The sequence below is a fragment of the Panthera pardus genome, unplaced genomic scaffold, assembly GCF_024362965.1.
Source record: "Panthera pardus isolate Hobbes unplaced genomic scaffold, ASM2436296v1 HiC_scaffold_12, whole genome shotgun sequence".
In the NCBI taxonomy this organism is placed as follows: domain Eukaryota; kingdom Metazoa; phylum Chordata; class Mammalia; order Carnivora; family Felidae; genus Panthera; species Panthera pardus.
Window position 1 is genome coordinate 18,342,651 of NW_026526677.1, and position 23,595 is coordinate 18,366,245.

The 23,595-nt window shown below is 54.5% G+C and overlaps 1 protein-coding gene across 6 annotated transcripts in view; it reads right to left on the reverse strand.

Moving 5' to 3' along the window:
• TSPAN18 (tetraspanin 18) overlaps positions 1 to 23,595 on the reverse strand; it is a 185,895-nt gene that overhangs the window by 19,291 nt on the left and 143,009 nt on the right. For 5 of the 6 annotated variants that reach the window (XM_053899808.1, XM_053899810.1, XM_019470183.2 and 2 more), the window contains one exon: positions 6,071 to 6,159. The gene's annotated coding sequence lies outside the window, so the exon portion shown is untranslated. The remainder of the gene's footprint in view (positions 1 to 6,070; positions 6,160 to 23,595) is intronic. The other variant, XM_053899809.1, reaches the window with a different exon arrangement.

Consider the following 23,595-nt stretch of genomic DNA (forward strand, 5'->3'; position numbering starts at 1 on the left):
AGAGATTCTGATTCCCCCGGGGCAGGGATCAGAGGTCCAAGTGACAGGTGAGGAAACTAGGCTCGCAATGGAAATAGCAGGTCCAATGTCCCTCAGCTGGTAAGGGGCAGGGCTGGAGCTGAGCCAGTCCAGAGTCCCTCTTCAGGTGACCCCGGCAGGCGGTCTGTGCTTGTACAACATGACTTGGTGCAAAGGATCCTGGGAGTATGTGTTGGACGCAGATGAATATGGGGAAGACTGTGCTTCGTTACTTTCAACGGTTTCCCATCTTCCCTACGGAGAGAGTCAGGGTCACTTTTCCTCACCCACAAAGTAAGGTTGACAATTCCCGCCTTAAGTGGTTACTGCGAGGTCTATGATGAATCATATTAATAATAGTAATCACCATTGGGGAGCGCCCGCTGTGTGCTAACATGGCCAAGCGTTTCACGTATATTATCTCATTTAATTCTTGTAACAACCAATGAGGTGTGCGCACTGGTTAGGGCAAACTTTCACATTACCTGTCGAGGTGTATGTATGTAATTATCAGAGAGATTAAGGGATTTGCCCAAGGCCACGCAGCTTGTAGGAGGCAATGCTAAGATCTAACGCCAGAGCCCGTGCACGGTGCCTGGCACACGGTGGGCGCCCAGCAAACCTGCCCCCTCGCTGCCCCAGACCACAATCCAACACCCTCCCCAGCAAGGAAGGCCAACACCCTCACAGTCCAAGGAACAAAGTGGCCAGGGCCATGCGGCCCATTCCTCTTGGTGGCCACAGGACTATGCCCCGAGCTGCATTTTGCTTTAGGCCAGAGGGTTTTTAAAGTGCATTTGAATCCACGGAGAGCAAAGCACAGGGGGAACCGGCTGCTGGGGAAGGGTGTACAGGAAAGGGTGGCGCCTCGCCTCTCTTCTCGTGGTTTCTGCTGACGTGCCAAGTGTTTGATCTCGGCTGAGCAGTGGCCATGGCACCACTCAGGCACCTGGAAGCCCGTGAGGAAGGTGCTGGGTTGGGCGGGCATGGGCCCTGGAGCCCTACGGCTTCCCGGCTGAGATGGCCCCCCTCCTGCTGGCTGAACTGCTCGGCCTATTGTGCCAGATAAAGACAGAACTGAGCAGGGGACACACAGGCAGGGCACTGAGCATCAGAACCAGACGTGCCTTCTTACTTTACTGGGTGGCAGAAACCAACACGTCAGGTCACACAACGATGAGCCCAAGGCCACTCCAAGAGAAAAATCACGGAGTGAACCTCCAGGCTCAAAGCCTTTGTCCTTCCGAAGGCGCTCCAAGGGCTTTTCTTAGATTGGGTGAGAGGAAAAGGGAAACACAGGGTTCCTGGGGTCACCTGGCCAGTCTCTACCCCTGCGAATAACGACATTACTGAGCATTTAGTACGTGCAAAGCTCCACCCTAAGCACTGGACGTGTATGAACTCACAACAACGTACGAAACAAGTACGATCATCACCTTAATGATGGGAAACTGAGAGAGGGAAACTGAGAGCATAGAGAGGCTAGGTGACTTGCCTGAGATTGCAGCTAGTGAGTGGCGAAGCCAAGATTTGAACCCCGGCAGTCCAATTTGGATGGAGTGTGTGTGTGCGTGTGTGTGTATGCATGTGCGTGGGCGGGGGGATGATTCTTCTTTACTTCACTGAGCTGTGGCCTGAGTTTATGCAGCGTCATCTGCCTCCAAAGCTGGAATCCGGTGACACCATCCACTCTATTCCGTGCATCTTTCAAGTGCCTCCAGCGTCAGTCCTACTCCTGGCCTCATCTTCTCTCAGTCAGATGCTGTCAGTCTTGGCCCCGCTCCCTACCTCCAGCCACTCCCCTTCCAGCCAGTTGCCTCCAGAGGGACCTTTCCACAAGGCACATCTAGCCACACCACGCCCCTGTGAAGCACAGCAGCCGTGCCCTCCTCCTGGGACACAGCAGGGATTGGTACATGGTTTGGACTGCATGAAAACCCACCACATAGCAAATGTTGATTAAACAGCACGTGCAGGAAGCTTGGTGCTGGGCTAAGGGCTTTGCGTGCGTGGGGTCGCTGTGTCCTCTCTACCCCCGATATTTAGAAAGAGGGGGCGTGAGGACTCACACAGCAGCGGGCTCCCAACTCCTGCACCTCCTTTCCTCTCTCTGCTGTGCCCTCTCCAGAGTGAGGACAGTCCCCGTGTGACTTCTTTTGATGCCCCATTTGCTCGCCTTTCTCTCTAGATCTTCTTGAGGCCAGAAAGCCCAGAAGGCTGCTTAGCCAGCCTGCCTTCTGACCGGTCCATGCCAGTGCCTGCCAGCTGCCGAACGTCTTGATCATCATCCTCGACTGTGGGTCGTTTTTGTCACTTCCATCATCCCTGCCTCCAGAGCAGTTCTCCAGGATGCCATCTCCGGGCCAACTCACCAGCCACGCCCCTCCTCCATCTCCGGCCGTCTAGAAGCAGCATCTAACCCGCATCTAAACATAGTGGCCTCTGGAATCAAACACACCTGGGCTCCAGTCCTGGCTCTTCATCTTTCTACCTCTGTGTCTCTGATAAGTGACCTACCCTCTGGGAGCCTCAGTTTCCTCATCTGCAAAAATGGGCATGTAGGACCTGCATCGTGGCATGTTGTGAGAGTTAAGTGAGAAGTCCCGTGAAAGGGCTCCCCACTGCACCTGGCCCGGGGCAGAGCAGACTGCTCTCACCATGACCACCCCAGCTCTGCAGCTGGACGTGACCACCGGGCCGCTGTTACTCCTGACCCCAGAATCCCCGGGACAATGACCTGAACCCTAGGCACTGCGGTCCAACCCCCTCTCCCTTCGGCACTAGGCTGACTCAACTCCGCACATGTGCTGAGACCCTGTGCTCTTTGAAAAGGGGCAAGAGGACAGAAAATAGTATTTGTTCAGCACTGACTCCTTGCCAGCCACATGCCACGCCCACGCAGTGGTTGCCCTGACTCAACAGCCCCGTGATGCGGGGAGCGCAAACACGAGGGCACCGGGGCTCAGGGAAGTGAAGTGACCTGCCCGACATCCCCGAGCTTATACGCATGCCACTCAGCCCACTCCAGATCCTGTGTTCCGCCTGGTCCAGGGGCAGCTTTCAGATAGGGAGAGGGGCAGAAGGAGCACTGGACTAGGAGTCCAGAGTCCCAGTCTCCTGTTCTGCAAGTCACTTCCTTTCCCTGGCCTCAGCATCTTCCTCTGCGAAACGATGGAACAGGAGTTTGATGACTCATCGGTTCCCTCCGTCAGGCTTGAACTGGATGGGCCTTTGGAGGGCAGAAGGAGCGATCCCACTAAGATGCTGAAAGTCTGCCGGAGGCCAGGTGCCAGCAGCCCCTCCCTGGCCCACCCAGGCAACGCTGCTCTCCAGGGCGGGATCTGGCTTCGGCTGGCTCTGGCTTTTTAGCAATTAAGGGGCATAATAAATACAGCAGCTCATAAACAGACTACCTGTATTTATTACGTACCACATTCGGTACAGATCACATCTACTGGGTAGCTTGCGGAGTGCAGGGCTCCCAAACAAATGCAATGAAAGGAGCGTGTCTCCTGGGAAGAGCCTCTGACAACCTCGAAGGTGAGGCAGGTAGGAAAATAGATGACGTGCGCCGGAGAGCAGACGGAGATACCGAGACCCAGGTCCAGGGCAGGGTACGTGGCTGGAGAGACGGCCTTGGTGCCTGACCAAGGATCAAAAGCCCAGCCCTGCCAGGCTTAGCGGGTGCCCTGGGGCAAGTTCCTAAACTGCCTGCATCTAAATTCCCTCCTTTTTAAAATCAGCATAAACACAATGCTTCCCTTACAACGCATGGAAAATGCTGAGTGCAGGATTGGACACATGGGGGCTAACGATAGTCGAGCAGCTCAAATTCTTACCGTGTGCCAAGGACCACACACAGTCTCAAGCCTCGGGAAGCTCCAGGATAGAGGTAATGCCATCTCCATTTATCAGGTGAGGGAGCTGAGGCTCAGACGGGTGCCATCACTCATCCAAGGTCACAAAGCGCACAAGCGCCCGAGCCAGGATGCGAACCCAGGTCTCTCCTTAATCTGGAGCCACAACTCTCCAACATCATTTCACACCTCCTGCGCCACCTCATGTCCTGCCGCTCAGGGCAATCAGCCTTTGGGGCCATCATCCGCCACCAGGCTGAAGTCAAAAGGCCACTGCCTGCCAGCTCCCCCTGCCACCAGGGGTTTCTGAATGTGGGACACACCTCCTTAGCCAACTGGCCGGACACGAGGGGCGGACCAGGGAGCCTCCAGTCCCCTCCTGGACCTGGCTGTTAGCTCCACTCACCCACAGAGCCTTTTGGAAGTTAAGCGCATCATAGCCCAGTTCCCTAACTTGCCTCAAAGGAGGGTGGGGCACATAGTTTCTGGAAGGGGGGCTGAGAAGAATCTTGAGCCTATGAAGTCGCAGGGCTTAACTGATGTTCAAAAGGCACTTATGAAGGAGACCGGGGGTCCCTCTGCTGAAGGGAAATGACGCACCCTCCCTGGGGCCAGGGCTGACAGGCCCACTGACGTTTCCCCATTCCACGGAGGGGACGGGGACCGGGAGGGCAGAGTATCAGTGTGGGCGGGGGCTGCGGGGTCAGACCGGGCTTGGTCCTTCCGCTTTCCAGCCTCACGGACCTCGGACACGTCGCATAACTTCTCTGGGCCTTTGCGTTCACGTCGGCAAAATGGGGCCAGAAATGCTGACATCGTCAGGAAACTGCATGGCCTGAAGACTGAATGGTATTCTAGAGAGAGCTCTTTATGCCACGCCTGACGCTCCGTGGCTCTGCCCCTTATCTCCTCCCTGCTGCGCAGCCGCGAGGCGGCTCCTCTCGCTGACTCTCCCAGACGCCAGTACACCGAGTTCTCAGGACACGGGAGGGTCCTGATGCGGAGGGTTTCTGAATGGGGAGAACGGTTCTCAAACTGGGTTCCCCGAGGCTAGCACTCTCTTAACGCTATTTTCAGGGTTTCCATGAACACCTCAGGAATCACCCCCTCACCCCGGGGCCGGCTCAGGGGTCTGCCCCCAGGGTGAGCATGGGTGGGGAGCCTGCTGCCCTGGATCTCAGGTCACGGTGGCGCCTGTCATGGTGCTGGCCAGCTGAGGGCTCTGGGCTTACAGACAGGCGTGTTATCATTCAGCACGACCCCCAGAGGCAACCGACTGTTTCTTGTGCGACAAAACCAGGTGTGTCAGACCTTTCCGACCGGTCGGAAACTTTTCTCCGACACTCCCTCTTGTGTCACCCCTGCTTTAGAATCCGGGGCTGGTATAATTTATGTCACCGGCATTTCAATAAAGAAGTGCTCAGTCATGAGAAGGGAGGGCAGCACTGAGTGGCCTGATCCCCTCACTTGGGAGATGAGAAAACAGGCTGAGAAATGGAAAAGGGGTGTGGCCAAGCTACCACACCGGTTAGTGATGGAGGCGAGCCTAGGGCGCTGGCCTTGAAGCCCAGGTCAGGGCCCCGTGGATGCACTGCCTACTCGGTGTTGTCCTTATTTGTTTTGGTAGCACGTACCTTCCCTTGTTAGAAGGCATGCTTCATAAAGGCATGGACTGGGGCACCTGGGTGGCTCAGTCGTTAAGCGTCCGACTTCGGCTCAGGTCATGATCTCACGGTGTGTGAGTCCGAGCCCCGCGTCGGGCTCTGTGCTGACGGCTCGGAGCCTGGAGCCTGCTTCCGATTCTGTGTCTCCCTCTCTCTCTGCCCCTCCCCAACTTATACTCTGTCTCTCTCTCTCAAAAATAAATAAATGTTAAAAAATATATATATAAAGGCTTAGGCTTGTTTTGTTCACTGCCATATTCCTAGTGTCCAGAGCTGGGCCTGGCGCATAGTAGGGCCTCAATTAGTACGTCGGAAGGAATGAATAGAGGGAAAAGAAAAGGCAGAGACCGGTGCAGATCTGCAAATCAGAGAAGCAGACCGAGACGAGTCAGAAAGAGGGAAAGACGGAGAAAGACAGCGAGAAGTGACACAGGAAGAGACAGACTGAGGAAGAGCTGGAGGGGGGCGGACGGGGGCCAGTGTCGGGGGGACAGGGCAGAGGTGCCCACAGAGGGAGCATCAGGTACTGACTTGTCACCTGGGCAGGTCTTTCGGCGTCAGCAGGTCAGAGTCTCCGGTCGGAGGGGTTCTGGTGTGTTCTTTTATTGGCCCAGCTCGTCCTAGAAGAGAAAATATTCAATTACTATAGGAAGTCAATAAGCAGCAGCCGCGTTCAAGAAGCTGTTTATGAAAACCCGCCCTAAGGACACACACAGGGCGAGCGCCTCGCTAATCCGGGCCCATCAGCGCTAATGAAAAGCTCTCGGCATCCGGGCCCACTCCAGCTGGGGAGGCCCGCACGGGGTGCCCGCCCTCTGCCCAGACGGCAGCTCCCGGGTCCCCACAGGAGCTGTATGGGGGACCACATCTTTAAGGGCCTTTCAGTTTCCGGTATGGGCTTCGTCTATGCCGATGTACTGCGTGTGGCTGATGAGCTGGGAGGAGGCAGTGGGTGTGGTGGCCCACACGCCTGGATGCCACACGGATGCCGCCTGGGCACCTGCGGTGATGCCTCAGCAGAGACTGCCGGCAGGGCGCTGTTCATCAAACTCCCTCCCCAGAAATCCGAACTCCCGAGAGAGAAATCTGATGCCGGAAAGGGTTCCTTAGCCTCACGTAAGGATTTGCCAGAAGGCTCCTTTAGAGAGCCACATCCCAGCAGTGGAAACGAGGGTTTGGTTTCAGGAGCCAAATGGGCCTGGATGGAGGCTCATGTTCTACCACACCTGTGGGCACCTCCCCGGCCGGGTCCTGCCCAAGGAGGATGCAGAAAAACGAGGCCGGGGAAGCTTGGGCCTCGGTGGGCATTCTCGAGGGGAGGAAGGGGGAGATTTGGGGGGGGGGGGTCTCAGGCACCAGTTCAGATTCCATCCCGTTCATATGGGGTGGTGGTTGCAAGAATCCTCTCCATCCATCCATGCACCTGCTCAGGAGACACGGATTGGCACCTACCACGTGCTGGGTGCCGTGTTAGGAAACAGGGTTGCAGGTAAGCTCACCCTCATCACGGGATGGCATTAGGGAATGGAGAGGCCAGTCAGCTCGCCCCTGTGTTCGGAGGAGGAGATCAGAGAGACAGAGAAAGGGATGACGATGGGGCTGGGGACCCGCAGGAAGGTGAGCCAACTGCCCATTGGCATAGCTCCACTGGGGGCAGTAGGGAGGTTTCACGGGGAAAGGGTGGCGCGGGTGAGCAAGTCTTGAGGAAGTGTGGAGGTGAGGCTGGGCAGACGGAGGAAAGGCAAGAGGAGGGGCCTCCCTCCCGAGAGCCCCCTGGTGCCCGTTTGGCCTAAACACACACCCACGCGGCAGGCTCGTCCACTACCCGCCTCTGTGTCTGCCTCGAAGCTGTGGGCTACACGCTCACATGCATGAGCTCACGGGGTGCTCCCAACACCTGGAAGGAGCGATCACACCAGCATCGCCATTTGCCGAGAGGAAGCCAAGCCCTGGAGAGGAAACGGCTTGTCCAGCATCACACAGCTAGGAAGGGAGGGAGCCCGCATGCAGACCCAGGAGTCAGGATCGGACCCAGGGCTGGGAGAAAGTGCTTTGTCCGCCCACGTGTGAGAACACTGAAGCCTCATAGCAGCCGTGCTAAGAGGACTACTGGCCCATTTACAGAAGGAAACTGAGATGTACAGACATAAGTGGCAAAGCTGAGCATCCTCCCGAGATCCCAGGAGATTCCAGGCAAGATGTCAGAAAAGCCGTGTGGGGGGCCCGGAAGGGGAGGGGCAGAAGCCCAGCCCCATCTGGCCTAAATGGTGATGAATCCCCTGAAATCGGCCGTGGGGGTGAGGGAAGGTTCTGTGTACTCTGCCTCCTAGCCGGCAGGACACTACCAGCAGGGTGGACACAAGAGGGCTGGCGGGGGGCAGGGAGAAGCCCCCCAGGGCCAGGCAAGGTCCAAGAAGCTCTGGAACTTTGTGGGGGGGATGGGTCACTGGGCAAGATAAAGCCAACGCAGGCTCCTTTCTAGAGCTAGGGTCTCTGCGGTCCTAGGGAGAGGGGCTATAACGCAGGCCTGGCCCTGGGGCTCAGGGACACGGGGAGGAGTCGGTTTTCCCCTCCCCTTGTTTCTCCCCTGCCCCAGACCAGCCATGGTCCCCCACCATCACCATTCCTGCCCAGCCTCCCAGGCTGGCAGCTGCCCTGAACTCTTCTTCCTCTGGACACTGAGGCTGGGATGAGACACCCGGCTGACACACAAGGCCCACCCAGTGACAAGGAGGAGGCACTGAACTCCGTTTGGCATCTCTCAGCCTCTTCTCCACTGGATATCCCCACCCATCGTATGCCGGCTCCTGGGCTGAAACGGGCTTACCCCTCTTTCGAGTTCCAACCGCTCTGAACAACCTCCCGTCTTTGTCCTTCTTGCTCCCCCAGCCCCTGGCCTGGCTCCTGTTTTCGGACACAGCAACGAGCTGCATTAAGGGGAAGCTGGCAAAGGGCAGCCGAGGCGATGACTTCCACACGCACCCCATCGCTGCCGGGACGGCACCTGCCTTGGCCAGCTCCCTTGAGACCTTCAGAAAGTCACTACCCTCGCTGAGACGCCAGGCTCTCCTCTGAAAACCGTGATCCTCAAGTTTGAAGCCAAAGGTGGTTGTAAGAATTCATGATATGAAGCGCATGAAATTAATTGATAGGATTTGGAAACCTGCAAAGCGCTCTTCCCACGGGGAGCTGTTATTATCGGCAGCGTCACATATTGGAAATAAGAGGACGCCCAAACCACATCCCCCAGTTATCAGTGGGGGTGGGCATGGGGGAGAACCATGGGCATATGGCTCGGTCAGGACGGATATAAACATCTTTCCCCTAAGTGGCCTCAAATTCAAAATAACTGCTACAATTTTGTGATGACCGACCTAACAATAACTAATAGTATTGAGTGTTATCCATGTAGCAGGCTCTGTTCAGCATTTCTCCTGCATTTTCTTGTGTACCCCCATCTAGGGGGAGGCACCACTATGTTTCTTTCTTTCTTTCTTTTTCTTTCTTTCTCTTTCTTTCTTTCTTCCTTCCTTCCTTTCTTTTTTCTTTCTTTCTTTCTTTCTTTCTTTCTTTCTTTCTTTCTTTCTTTCTTTCTCTTTCCTTCCTCCCTCCCTTTTTTCTTTCTTTCTTTCTTTCTTTCTTTCTTTCTTTCTTGCTTGCTTGCTTGCTTGTTTTCTTTCCTTTTCTTCCTCCCTCCCTTTCTTTCTTCCTGCTTTCTTTCTTTCTCTTTCTTTCTTTCTTTTTCTTTCTTTCTTTCTTTCCTTCCTTCTTTCTCTCTTTTTCTTTCTTTCTTCCTTTCTTTCTCTTTCCTTCCTCCCTTCCTCCTTCCTTCCTTCCTTCCTTTTCTTTCTTTCTTTCCTTCCTCCCTCCCTCCTTTCTTTCTTCTTTCTCTTTCTTTCCTCCTTTCTTTCTTACTTCTTTCTCTTTCCTTCCTCCCTTCCTCCTTTCTTCCTTCCTTCCCTTTTTCTTTCCTTCCTTCCTCCCTTCCTCCTTTCTTCCTTCCTTCCCTTTCTTTTTTTCTTTCCTTCCTCCCTCCCTCCTTTCTTCTTTCTCTTTCTTTCCTCCTTTCTTACTTCTTTCTTTCTCTCTCTTTCCTTCCTTCCTTCCTTCCTTCCTTCCTTCCTTCCTTCCTTCCTTCCTCCTTTTATTCCTTCCTTCTCTCTTTCTTTGTTTTCTTTCTTTTGTTATTTCTTTCCTCCCCCTCCCTCCCTTTCTTTCTTTCTTTCCTTCCTTCCTTCCTTCCTCCCTCCTTCTTTCCTTCTCTGTCTCTCTTTCTTCCTCTCTTTCTTTCCTTCCTCCCTCCTTTCTTTCTTCCTTCTCTTTTTCTTCTTTCTTTCTTTCTTTCTTTCCTTCCTTCCTCCCTCCCTCCTTCTTTCCTTCTCTTTCTTTCTCTCTTTCTTCCTCTTTCTTTCCTTCCTCCCTCCTTTCTTTCTTCCTTCTCTTTATTTTTTTTCTTTCTTTCTTTCTTTCTTTCTTTCTTTCTTTCTTTCTTTCTTTCTTTCTTTCTTTCAGAGAGAAAGAGGAGGAGAGGCAGAGAGACAGAAGGAGAGAGAGAGTCCCAAGCAGGCTCCACGATGTCAGCACAGAGGCTCCATCTTGAACAGGGAGATCATGACCTGAGTCGAAACCAAGTGTCAGTTGCTTAACTGACTGAGCCACCCAGGTGCCCTGGTAAGTACCATTATTATCCCATTTTATATATGAGGAAGCTGAGACTCAGAATATAAATAACCGGCTTGAGTTTCTTCACATGGCTAGTAAGACATGGCCATGATTCAGGTCCAAGCTGGACTCCAAATCAGAGCTCCTGACAAGATACCAGCCCATGGAGAGAACACCAGGAAGAGGAAGTTCTACGCCTTAGGCTCCAAAATTTCCAATCCAGGGCTGCTCTATCCTGAATCAGGCAACCAGGCAGACTCCCAGGGAGCCAGCTAGCACCCGCCCCTGTGCCAGCTGGAAGCCTCCTGGGGACGACCCAATCCTGCCATCTCTTGACAGATGGAGGCCCTGAGGCCCAGAGAGGGGCAGAGACGGGTGAGGTCACCCAGCGCCTCAGGGTTCTCCTGTGCAGGCCCCTGCCTGGGCCAGACAGCTTTATTAACCTTGCCCCTCCCACCGCCCCAGATGGCAGCTCAATTTCATCTGCACAGAGCGGGCGGGCCTGGGAGGGGTTCTCTGATTAAGAACAGCTCAGTTCATAAATCACTCCTTTTACTTTCACTGCCCCCAGCCCCCGGGCATACTTTCTGGAGAGCGAGGAGGAGGCAGGTGGAACTGAGGGAAGCCCCACGGGAGGAAGCACAGGCGGGTCCGGGCTGGTGTAGAGCCGAGAAATGTCATCGTGCAAGCACCCCGGCCAGGTGAGGGCTCTGTGGTCCAGGGCGGAGCCTCAGGGTCCCCGGGGAGCCACCACACCTCCAGCAGCCTGGCTTCCAACCAGCAGGGCTCGGCTGAGGGCTCACCTCCCGAGCCTCCCCGGCTCCTCACCCGTAAGACGGGGGTCCTCAGAGCCATTGCGACTATGGGGGGGGGGGGGGCGGCAAGGGAGGGGACTGCTGGAGCTGAAGCACTTTGGTGGCTGTACAACCAGTCCCTTCCTTCCTGCAGGCCGGGCCCCTGCCAGTGCCAGCCCTGGGCTGGGTCCAAGGCACAGACACCGGAGGCTTTCCTCCCTCCAGGACCCACTCAAATCTAGTGCCAACCAATAACCCCGCCCTCGGAGAGGCGTGTTCACAGCCGCACCAAGTGCTCTGGGCGGGGAGCACAGGGCAGCGGTGATGCGCTGTGTCATTTGTTCACCTACAGCGATCTCACCTGACCCGCACGCACCCCATCACGAAAAGCCCTGCAAAACAGACAACCCTGCCGTCACTCCCTTTTCACGGACGGGCAAACTGAGGCTCCAAGGGGCCTCAGGAAGGTCCCAGAGCCAGAACCCGGCATCACGTCTGCCCGACTCTAAGACCCGTGTTTGTTTTCCTTCATCAGGACGTGGGGGAGAGGCTTGTCAGGATAAAAATGATTCTTGCCATCAGGTTCAAAGCCGAGTGGGGAGGATTTATTTGCTCGCTGGCTGGGCCTGCTGGGCCTCCTCCCAAGACAGACGGTCTCATAAACAAGCAATTGGCCCGCAATCCTGGCGTGCCTGGTGATGGCACGGACGTGGGGACATGGACACAGCTGAGCGGGGGATAAAATCTAATTAGGCTCCTGGGGGCGGCACCGCGAAGGTTAACCGGGCCGAGCCTGCCATGGATGCAGAGGGATTCTATATAACAGGCTTCCCTGCCCCCAGACTCACCGAATCCGTAAATGCCGAGGGGACGGAGCGTCTGATCTGCACCCTCTGGGAAGGCCCTGTCTCCAGGGTGTGAGTCGAACCAGCTCTGGTCTGGACGCCTGGTCCCTGCCACAACCCCTTCCTCTGTCCCAGACCTCCCGCGGGGCTGTTTCCATCAGAGACCCTTCACAGACCGAAGTGCTTCCTTCAGTAAGCGTTACCTCCAACTCCCTCTTTTCACATTGGATGCTGAAGCCCAGAGCGGGGCAGGGTCTTGCCCAAAGTCACACAGCACAGCTGGAGGAGGCAGGAGCTCCCGATTTTAAGCTCTTCCCCCACGCAGGCAGCCTCCTAAGACTGACATGTTAACTTATTTTGGCTTCGGAAAGGATGGGGCACACACTACCTCCTGAACCCTCCCAACCCCCCGGGAGATGGGCACTCCTGCTTTACAAAAGAGGAAACTGAGGCTTAGAGAGATGAAATCACTGGCCCAAAGTCACACGGTAGGTTGGAAGAATCGTTAGGACAAAGCAAGATTCCTTGTCCTTCTGCACGGGCTGTCTTCCAGAGGTGTGGCCCTGGGAGCTTTGGGCTGCGGCCGCCCAGAGTGACCCTTGCCACAATGCATGCCTCCCATTCCTTCCATGGGCCCCGGCTGGACTGAAGGTGCTCACCCCAGACCCAGGCCGACGGCCCCATCCTCCCGCCTTTGCCCGGAGACCACCTGTTTGCAAAGGCCTCCGGGGACACAGGCTCTGTACCCTCCCGCAGGGACTTTCATTTGCCACCGTCAAGGTGCTGAAGGCAAGGCAACCAATTTGAACTTGGGCATGAGCAGAGAGAAGTGGCTACTCTGTATCAGGCCCAGGATTTGGCCTCAGGACACCAGAGTCCAAAGGCTGGGAGGGAGTAGGCCAGGGCAGAGTGAGGACGCCGCCCCCCCCCCCCCCCCCCAGAGCTCCCGTGTCCTCAGGTCCCTCTGAGCCCCCGGCAAAGTTTCTCTGACAGCCAGCCACTGGCAGTGATCCAGTGATCCGGTGATCCAGGCAAAAGTAGGCATGTGAGGAGGAAAGGAGAGGGTAAGACTTTCCGAGCCAACAAGGAGGTTCCCGGTCCCCAGGAGAAACCCTTCCGGGTTGTGGCAGGGATACTCAGGTTCTAGGAGATGGTGTGGCTACCAAGGGGATGAGGAAGAAAGCCAGCCTTCCAGCGGTGAGCAGACAGGAGATTTTAACTCTCTGGAAACCCTCCTGCCTTTGGAGAGAGCCTGGGGCTGGGGTGGGGGTGGGCACAGCATCTTTTCTGCCTCCCCTGGAGGTCTGAGATGAAACTGAATCCAGGAAAGGATGAGCCCCGGTGTCCCGTTGTCAGGAGCGGGCGCTCTGGGTCCTTCGCCACCCACCCCAGCCCTGAGTCACCTTCCAGGACCAGAGAGACCAGGAGGGGCCTGCAGGTCTGGGGTCCTCCCATTGGGCTCACTTCCTGAGGGGCACCCACAGGACAGTGTTGGGGGAAGAGCCCATCCTTAGGGTTTTCTTTTTCTTTTTTTTTAGTTTATTTATTTTGAGAGAGAGAAAGAGAGAGAGAGAGAACGAGTGAGGGAGGGGCAGAGAGAGAGAGAGAGAGAGAGAATCCCAAGCAGGCTCCGCACCACCAGCAGAGAGCCTAACGTGGGGCTCGAACTCACGAACCTTGAGATCATGACCGGAACTGAAATCAAGAGTCAGACGCTTAACCGACTGAGTCACCCAGGCGCCCCACCATCCTTATGGTTTTCTAGCACATCTGTGCCATCGGGAGAGGGAGGGTTCTACACAAAGGAGGTCACCCCCATCTAATAGCCAAAGACACTAGCATCCAGGGGAAGAGGTCCCCCCAAGGGCACACAGCACAGTCAGGGCTGGATGACATCATCCAGACCCCCAGCCTGGGTGCTCCCTGCCACACGGGGGGGCAGCCTCGGCATATGCTGGGGGTGGCCTCAAAACCCCACCTGGGGAAAGCCTATGGGAAGGGTGAATGTGGAGACGGCAGGAGCCACACGACACTGCCTCCATGACTGGAAGGGACAGCGATGTGGAGCACTGGATGTGTCCTATGAACGTACCGTTATTGTTGGACCTTTCCCCCCAGACGTAAGGCCTCAGTGGCCGGAGCTGTGTCTCCCACTTCCTGTGAGTCCCTTCAGGGGACAAGAGGATACTGGATGGAATACTGTCGACATAATAACTGCTCCTGCTTCACATGCACCAGAGACCATGCTGAGCACTGTTCCAACATCATGTACGATGGGGGAACTATTCCTGAATTACACCAAGGCTCAGAAAAAGTGAGTGAGCTTCCCACGGTGGCCCAGCTGGCAAGGGGCAGAACCGGCTTCAGACCCCAGAAGGCACAGTGCTAAGTGCCTTCTTAGCACTGTGGGCATCTTCTGGCTGAATACACAAGGCAGAGCGAGTGGCAAAGAGAAGGAACTGGCAGGCAAGAGTCCTGGGTTCAAGTCCAGAAAACTCTGCACAGCCTGCCCTCTCTCTAACCCTGGTATCCTTCCTCTGTTTCCCAAGGCCACTGCATCTCTAAGCCAAGTGGGGGGCGTGAGCCCTCATCCCTCCCTTCCCACATTTCATCGCCCCTCAGGGCTGGGAGCTGCAAGAGACCCTTTGAAAGACTTGGAAATCCATCCCAAAATATGCAGGGCTGTTGCTGGGGCAACCTGGCTTGCCACGCTGCCAGATTTAAATACTTAATGGCTTCTCGGGTATTAAGGGGGCCTGGGAACCGGGCGGGAAAGGGCACAGGTCTGAGCTGGGGTGAAGGGGTGGGGGGACCCTGGCAACTCCTGTCAGAGAAGCCCCCCTACGCCTCCCTCCCTCCCCCCTCCCGTGCAGAGAAGGGCGCTGAGGGCTCCTGGCTCTGTAGCTGTCTTTAGTGTCCGACAGGATAGGGCAGATTGTGGCTGGGACCCAAGTAGTGGGTGAGACCCAGAATTCCACTGCTGGGGTGAAGGGGGTAGGTGCCGGAGTAGGGGTTGTCTTTTGCAGGTGGACAAGAGAAACTGACTTTTTTTGCATACTATGCGGTTGGCACTGTGTAAAGTCCTTGGCTTCTCTCCTTTGAGCCTCACTGTAATCCTAGGGGGCAGCCTATTATTATTCCCAATACAGCTGAGACAGCTGGGATCAGAGAGATGCAGTGACTTGCCCAAGGCCACACAGCTATTAAGTGGCGGACTTGAACCCAAGGCCGTGGGCTCCAAAGCCACTGCTTTCTTCTGCTACATCTACCAGAAGCCAGGCCAGAAACAGTAACAGCTAGCATGTATGAAGCCCATTCTATGGGCCAGGCACTGTGCTAAGGGCTTTACATCTTCTTTTTTTTAATTATTTTTTAATGTTTATTTATTTTTGACAGAGAGAGAGAGAGAGAGAGAGAGAAAGAGAGAGAGAGAGAGAGAGAGACAGAGCATGAGCGGGGGAGGGGCACAGAGAGAGGGAGACACAGAATCTGAAGCAGGCTTCAGGCTCCAGGCTCTGAGCTGTCAGCACAGAGCCCGACGCGGGGCTCAAACCCACAGACCGCAAGATCATGACCTGAATTGAAGCTGGACGCTCAACCGACTGAGCCACGCAGGTGCCCCAGGGCTTTACATCTTCTAACTCACTTAACCCTTCCAACGGCACTGGAAGGCAGGCACTGTTACCCCCATTTTGCAGATGTGACAACGGAGGCCCCAAGAGGGGAAGTAAGTAAGACACCAGGACCACAGGTAAGCAAGCAGAGGAGCCCGGATTCAGGCCTCCACAGTCCGCTCCGGAGCTGGTACCCTTCAACCAGCTCTCCTTACCCCGCATTTAGAAGGGTGTGTAACAAAAACAACAAATTAGTTCGTTAAGATCAAACTTAAGATCTTTTTACCCTGGTGCTCTGTCCACACCCTCCCAAGCTGGGTAGGATGGCAAGAGGAAATTCTCCCAACAACTTAGTGATAAAGATGAGTCAGCTTGAGGTCTGCCTTCACTGACTCGCTCTACACACAAGACACATGTACACAAACCCACACGGACAGCAAACGCAGACACAGCCACGCACACATACACTCACGCACAGACACGTGCACACAGACAAACGTACTGACATATACAGACACACACACACATACACAGTCACAGATATGGCCACTGGTCACTTTCCTGCCTAACTGCATTAGCCATAGTGTCATGAAAAAGACATCCAGGGGCGCCTGGGTGGCGCAGTCAGTTAAGCGTCCGACTTCAGCCAGGTCACGATCTCGCGGTCCGTGAGTTCGAGCCCCGCGTCAGGCTCTGGGCTGATGGCTCGGAGCCTGGAGCCTGTTTCCGATTCTGTGTCTCCCTCTCTCTCTGCCCCTCCCCCGTTCATGCTTTGTCTCTCTCTGTCCCAAAAATAAATAAAAAACGTTGAAAAAAAATTAAAAAAAAAAAAAAAGACATCAAAAGTCATCTGGCCCACACCTCTGCCCACGTCAAGAATACTGGAAAGGGGCAAACCAATTTGATCTTACTCTTAAAGTTCTTCAGTAAGGAGGCTAAATAAACCCCGCCGTTTCATTCTGATGTCTCCTCAAGTAGGGAAGTTCCTCCTGGCATCTCAGCAAATTCCATCCTGCTTTACATTAATCACAACACAATTCTTTCCATTAATACCCTGCTTTACAGCTCCCTTCTGTTTTCACACTCTTGCTTAATCCCCACAACCATCCAGCCAGGCAGGCAGGGCAGAGATGATTTTAATTTATCAGGAGTAGGGCCCAGAGTCGTCAAGGAGCTTGCTTGAGACGACACAGCTAGCTTCCCACCTAGGTGTCGTGCCTTCTATTTGGCTGCTGATGTTACCCTTGTTTCAAGGAGGCCAGGCTGCTATCAATGTCCCGTCAATTTCACTGTGCTCCTCTCTGCATTGAGATAAGCTCAGCCTGTGTTCAGTGAGGGGACTTCCCTGGCCCTGGCTCACCTCCCTGCTGTCTACATGATGCCTGGTATAGCATGGAGGGGAGGTCCCTCAAAGCTGGGTTACCCCAAAACCCCACACCCTGAGATGTGCTGGGGCAGATGGGTGAGGCTTACCCCTCCTCACCCACCAGGGTGGGATCCCTGAACTACCCCTCCCCTCTCCACCGCCCCCCTCGCCGCCCCCAGGGCCCAGGAACTGTTGCTGGAGCAGAAACCATGCCTGCCTCCTCCCCGCCAACCTCTTGTCTTTGGGGGTCACTGCCCAAGTTACATCTGCTTGGTAATAAATATTAGAGGCACTGGGTCTTCCCAGGGCAACTGCAACTGATTCCAGTCACCTGGCCCGAATTAAAGAGGCCACAACCCCTTCCCATAAGAGGAATGACTACAGGTATTTGCAGCTCAAGTTCTGGAGGGCCAAGAAAAGACAGAGCTCCTGCCTGGCTGAGAAAAGCCTGTGAGGAAAGGAATCAAAGGAAAATCTGGGGCGGGGCCTGAGCAGACAGGCAGGAGTCAGAGAGCCCTGTTTTCTTTCCTCCCCATAAAAAAATCAACCCAGCCCTAGGAGCCCTAAAGAAAGATGCAGGTCAGGGATGGGGGAGGGAAAGGGCTGGGCTAGAGTGGAGACAGGTAGGGGGTGGGGGAGGTGCTCAGACAAAGGGGAATGAAGACATAGTCCATCCGTCTACAGAAGCCTGGCCACCAACTCCCACCAAACATCACGATTTCCAGGCCAGAAAAGGTGCTGGCAGTCCTGGCCGGAAGCCTCGGGGATGAGCAAGTATTCAATCTTAGAGCGTGCCAGGAGAAAATTTCTACTTCCTCCTGACAGTATGGTAATCATAAAAAAACAAAACGTCGGGTCCTGGTTTCTCCATCTGTGCAATGGGACAGAGATCCCCACCTTGCCCTTCCCATGAGCTGGTGCTGGGCAGGATGGGAGGAACCAAGGGAAGGATCTGGCAGGTGCTCACCTAGAGCGGAGGTGGCTACTTTTCCCTTAGAGGGCCAGGTAGTAAATATTTTAGGCTTTGCAGACCTACTGTGTCTGTCACAATGATTCAACCCTGCTTTGTTCGAGAAAGCCACAGAGAGCACGGAAAGGAATGGACATGGCTGTGGGCCAATACAAGTTTATTTACAAAAGAAAAAAAAAAAAAAAAAAGACCAGGCAGGATTTGGCTCACCAACTGTGGTTTGCGGAGCCCTGACTGACCCTAAGGAATATTTAGGGACTTACCTTGGGTTAAAGCTGCAGATTAGAAGTGGATGTGGTTCCCCTGTGGCGCAGGGGGCAGAGAATGGGAGAGAGAACAGAACCAGGTCCCAGAGAACTGGGTTCCAGCCCTGGGTGCAGGCTGTGCAGCCCCTGCCAACTGCCAGCACCTGTCTGAGCCTCAGCAGCTTCTCTGTGCCCTCAAGGATAAAGACGGAAGCACCTCCCCAGGTTATCGAGAGGGTCTGAGGAGCCCCGCGGGGGTGGTGGGCAGTGCCCTCAGCAATTAGCAAAGCCCGGCTGGGAGACTAACTTCACTGCAGCAGGCAGGGCTCCGGCTGTGGCTCTGGCAGCGGGTGAGGCCCACTTAAGAGTTCCGAGTGGGGCATGCAAGGGTCTGAACAGCACTGGGGGGAGCTTTCCAGCAGGAGGCACTGAAGGAGCTGGAGCTGGTCACCCTCTGATACCACGGCCGGACCCTACTGCGACTCATTTAATTTTTGCAATAAGCTATGAAGCGGGCACAATTATTATGGGGAAATGGAGGCACAGAGATGTGAAGTAACTTGCCCAGAGCTGCACAGCTACTAGGCCGGCATTTAGAACCCAAGCAGTTCCAGCATCTGGGCTCAGAGGGTGTCTAAGAGGTCTCAGAGCTGGTGGGGCAGACCATGGAATTCTCCAGAATTAAGAAATACACTAGAAAAGAGGGTATGGCGTGGGGGGGGGGTGGTGGCGGGGGGGAAGGCTTGGGAACTAGTCTTTGCTTTGTCAACAGCCAACAGCATAACCTTGAGCAAGTTTCTTGTCCTCCTTGGGCTGCTCTGGGGAGGCAGCATGGGGAGTGGCCAAACGCATCAGAGTGACCAGGGGAGTCATCTCTCCCACTCACTCACTACCTGTGTGGCTTTGGCTTCTCTGAGCCTCTGTGTACCTTGTCATCTTGTGTATGTGAACATCGAAGAGACCACTCTGCCCAAGACACGGAAGCCATACCTTTTGCTCATCCGTCCTGGGCCCTGAGCCAGGCTCACGGCTCCCACTGCCAACACTGAGCAAACCTCTAGGTGTCCTCGGTTCCATTTCTGGGTGGAAAGGATTCAGGTATTGTCCTTTCAGGAGTGGAAATGGTGGTCTGAATATTTGACGAGCAGACCCCATCCTTTAAACATGTAAACACAGCTCAATATGTAGCCTCCAGAGCTAACAAATGCCCAGGGAGTAAAGAAGTCAGGGCTCCAGAAGGCTCAATGAAAAAGAACTCTGGGGGCAAAGGAAGGTGGGTCTCACCCCCGCGGGCACTGGATCACAAGGTGCATGGAGTGTACCTGAGTTTGGCAGTGAAGGCCACGCACCCACTCGAGCACACTGGAGTTGCCCCGCAGAGCACAGACAGGAGAGGTGCCAGCCACCCATGTGTCCCCTGTGAGGCCGGGGTGACAGCACTGAGAAAAGGGCTATGGGAAGGGGCTTCGGGCCTGGCTCAAGTCAAAGGCACACTGGCACCTTTTTTGCAATTCCTGAGACGTAAGGATAAAAGGTATGGTCTTTAGTCCGGTGATCAGGGTTCAGATTCCAACTTTACGTCCAGCCTGTGCCATAAAGAGTCTTAGAGTCTTGTCTCTGCCACTGTCTGCTCTCTCTCCCGTCTAGAAGTGATTTCATGTGTGTGTGTGTGCGCACACACACACACACACACACACACTGCCCATTTCCTGGGGAGGCGGAAGGCTACCTGCTTATGTCAGCTGAAACGCTTCTTTGAAATCACACCTCGCTGGGGGCCTGGACATAAGTCCCCTAGCCCAGCCCTGGAACTGTGACCCCCAGCAGGCGGTGGCCGCAGTTAATTTAGAGGCTCGGCATGTGTGAGCCCTTCTACAAAGCTGGCTTGCCCAAGGCAACCTCAGGTCTGCCCGGGCCCTGCTGGGAGGAGGGGGTCCTGGGGCGCTTCCTTGCTGGGAAAAGGAAGAACCTGGCAGGTGTTTCATTTCCCCCTGGCTGCCCGGTAATTAAGAAAGGAAGACTCAGCCAGTTCATAGGGCAGTGACCACATGGGGATGGGGGGGGTGGGTAGACACACAGAGCAGGCTTTAGAAGGAGGCTCCAGCGTGACCTTGAGCAAGTCACTTCGTGTCTGAGCCACCGGGCCTCACCACGTGTGTGGAGCTGGGTCACGTCCAGGGGGACGCACGCAGCAGGGCTATGCTGTAGCTATCACGTGTGTTGGGGGAATGACTCTGAACTTTGCTTGAGGCCATTAACCTCCCCCATCCTCCCCACCACCAGGTGCCTCCTTCCTTGGTGTAATTCTGAATAGCAAATGCTGTTGGAGAAGAGATTCCATGGGAAACAGTCTTAGGTGAGGCATCGTATCAGACTTTCTAGGGTAGATGTTCCGGTAAGAGACAAACCTCAAAGAGAACCTAGATCCCGTTATGTGAGTGAGCAGGGGCGAGAGGGGTGGGGCCGAACCACCTCCTCGCCGTGTACCGTGGGGCCGCAGCGCCTCCCCAGTGACGGGTAATCGGGGTGATGCAACGTGGGTGCACCCAGAACCGGGCCCGGCATATAGCAGGGGCTCCGGGAAGGTCCACTCGCATTGCTGGGCTCCAGGCGGCCGGAAATGTCTGCCTGTTCACGTGTACCCCAGTGAAGCCTTCCACAACCTTCTGGGTTCCCAGACCACGAAACTAGGACAAAGCCCTTCAACGGTGAAAAAGCCTTACAGGATTACAGCTGACCTGTGTGAACTGGAAATCCCCAGGCTTTTTTCTTTTTCACCCTTCTCTCTGCTACTTTTCAATTACCTCACACCATTTTAAGGTCAGGTTTCTCTCTGAAACATGGATTTAGGGATCCTTGGCCCAATTTCACCAGTGATGCTCAAAGAAATCTTTCTTCCCAGGTCGCCCTGTCCTGGTCATGCGGTTACAGATGACCGGCTACTCCCAGAGGGGACTGGCCCTCCCCGGCAGTGGCAAGGGTTCAAGTTCATCCCCAAGAACGGTAGGCTGCTTCTCCCTCTACCACCCATCTTTTTCCCAGCTTCTCCCCCATCAGCGAGGCTCGGCTGACTGGGCCAGGATGGAGGGGGAGGCAGTCAGAGCTGTTGTCCAGTCAGAGGAGACACAGAGCTAGGTGACAAGCCATCCCTTACCAACAGTAGAGAGCCTGGCCCTGAGGCTGCCACTCGTCCCTTGCCCAGAGACAACTTGACCCAGAGTCAAGAGCTGTGGCTGAAGGAATCCTCTACCCCCTTGTTTACTTATTCCCGTCAACATTTATAAGCCCCCTCCCCCATCACTGAGCTCATCTCCACCCACCCTCCTTCTCCCTCAACCCACTACAGCCATTCCTACCTCAGGGCCTTTGCACCTGCTGGTCCTTCTGCCTGGGACTCTCTTTTCCACATGGCATAATCCCTCATTTCATTCAGGTCTCTGATCAGATTCCTTAGGACGTCCATCCCTGACCACTCCCACCCCCCCTCTCCCCACCAGCCTAAAATAGTCTCTCCCTCTAGTCACTATCCGACCCTTTGTTGTTGACGCTTATCTCCAACAATGTTTTCTTCCTGTTATTTATCTTCTCTCCCCTTCCTCTGAATGCGGGGGGGGGGGGGGGGGGGCGGGCAGTGACTTTGTCCTGCCTGGTTCATTGCTGAATCCCAATGTCCGGTACAGCACCTGCCACAGTGTGAGTGCTCAGTGGATATTTGGGGAAGGAAGGAAAGAAGGGAGAGAAGAATGAATCTCTGTGTGGGCCTCTTATAAATTTCTGATTTAACCCTTGCTAAAATCTATCGAAAGATACAGCACCAGCTATAATTTGTGGGACCCAGTAAAAATGAGGGATCTCTTACTCAAAAGTGAAGAATTTCAAGATGGTGGGGCACCTGGGTGGCTCAGTTGGTTAAGCATCCAACTCTTGATTTCGGCTCAGGTCATGATCTTGAGGTTCATGAGTTCAAGCCCCACATGGGGCTCTGCACTCTCAGTGCAGAGTCTGCTTCAGATCCTTTGTCTCCCTCTCTCTCTCTGCCCCTCCCTCGCACGCTCTCTCATAAAAATTAAAAAAAAAAATTTTTTCAAGATGGTAACAGCAGAGCATTAAGCCAAGTGTGGGGTCTTTTTAAGTATAGCCCCTTCCCCCAGCAGCTGCCCAGATTGCATACTGTGACCCTGGCCTTGGGGGTGTGTTATTACCATTGCCACTGTGCCATTCAGAGATAAGAGGATCAGAATGGTGTAGGGTTTGTCCAACATCACACAGCATTATGCTACGGCTTAGGACCTCACACAAACCCCTGCTTCTCTGTTCCTGCATTGGCTACGGAAGAAATCTTATTATCCACACACACCTGGAAATCTGGGGACCCAGCCCAGAGAAGAAAGTGAGAGAGCAAAATTGCCTGGAAATCTGTTTACCTCACAAATTCATTATATATATATATATATATATATATATATATATATATATATATATATATCTCACATGCATATATATGTCATATCACATACATATATATGTCATTTTATTTCAAAATATTTCCACAGTTGTTTTTTTTAATTTTTTTAACGTTTTATTTATTTTTGAGACAGAGAGAGAGAGAGCGCATGAGCAGGGGAGGGGCAGAGAGAGAGCGAGACACAGAATCCGAAGCAGGCTCCAGGCTCTGAGCTGTCAGCACAGAGCCCGACTCGGGGCTCGAACTCACAAACCGCGAGATCATGACCTGAGCTGAAGTCAGACGCTCAACCGACTGAGCCACCCAGGCGCCCCTCCACAGATGTTTCAATATAAAAATAAGGTATAGTTCTCCAAGTCTTTGAGGAGTATTGGTATTCTCTTAGTACATACTGGGCTGATCCTGAGAGTCTGGGTACCCCCGACTCGGGGAAGAGTGCCCCAGGCCCTGCAGGTACCTACCACTCAGTCGAAAGAGCATCATCCAAAGTAGAAGACCCTAGCACAGGCTCGACGCCCAGTACCGCCCCAAAAATGCTAGCTTCGTGCCTTCATTCATTCCCTCCCTCCTGCTTGGTCCAAGGGAAACCTCCTCGGGGTGGCCACAGACCCAGATGGCAGGGAGCCTCCCACAGGCCTGCACAGAGACGCCGGACCTCATTATTCCAACAGAGACAGAGGGGAGCCCGGGCGTGGCTCGCTCCTCCTGGGGAAATGGGCCTCGGCCTGTTAGCGGGAAGGGGAGCGTGTTATGAGCCTGCTCAGCCAGCCAGGTTCACTTGCCACGTTAATTGGAACACGTAATGCTTTGTTAATATAGTCTAATTTGGGGAGGCTGGCGCACTGGGGTCTCTGGGGTCGGGGTACGGTGTGGGGGAGGGGAGCCCCTAAAGGTATTGGCAAAGAGGGCTGGGAGAGTGGCTGAAACGCTCTTTGGTGTTCGGCACCTGCCTTGCAAAATGACATCTTAATCCAGCATCCAAAGGCTTGAAGTCCGTTGTGCGGCTGTGTGTGTGCATGTGTGTTTCTACGTGTATGTGTGTGTATGAGTGTGTATGTGTGTGCATGTGTGTGTGAGCGGTGAATACGGTGGCCA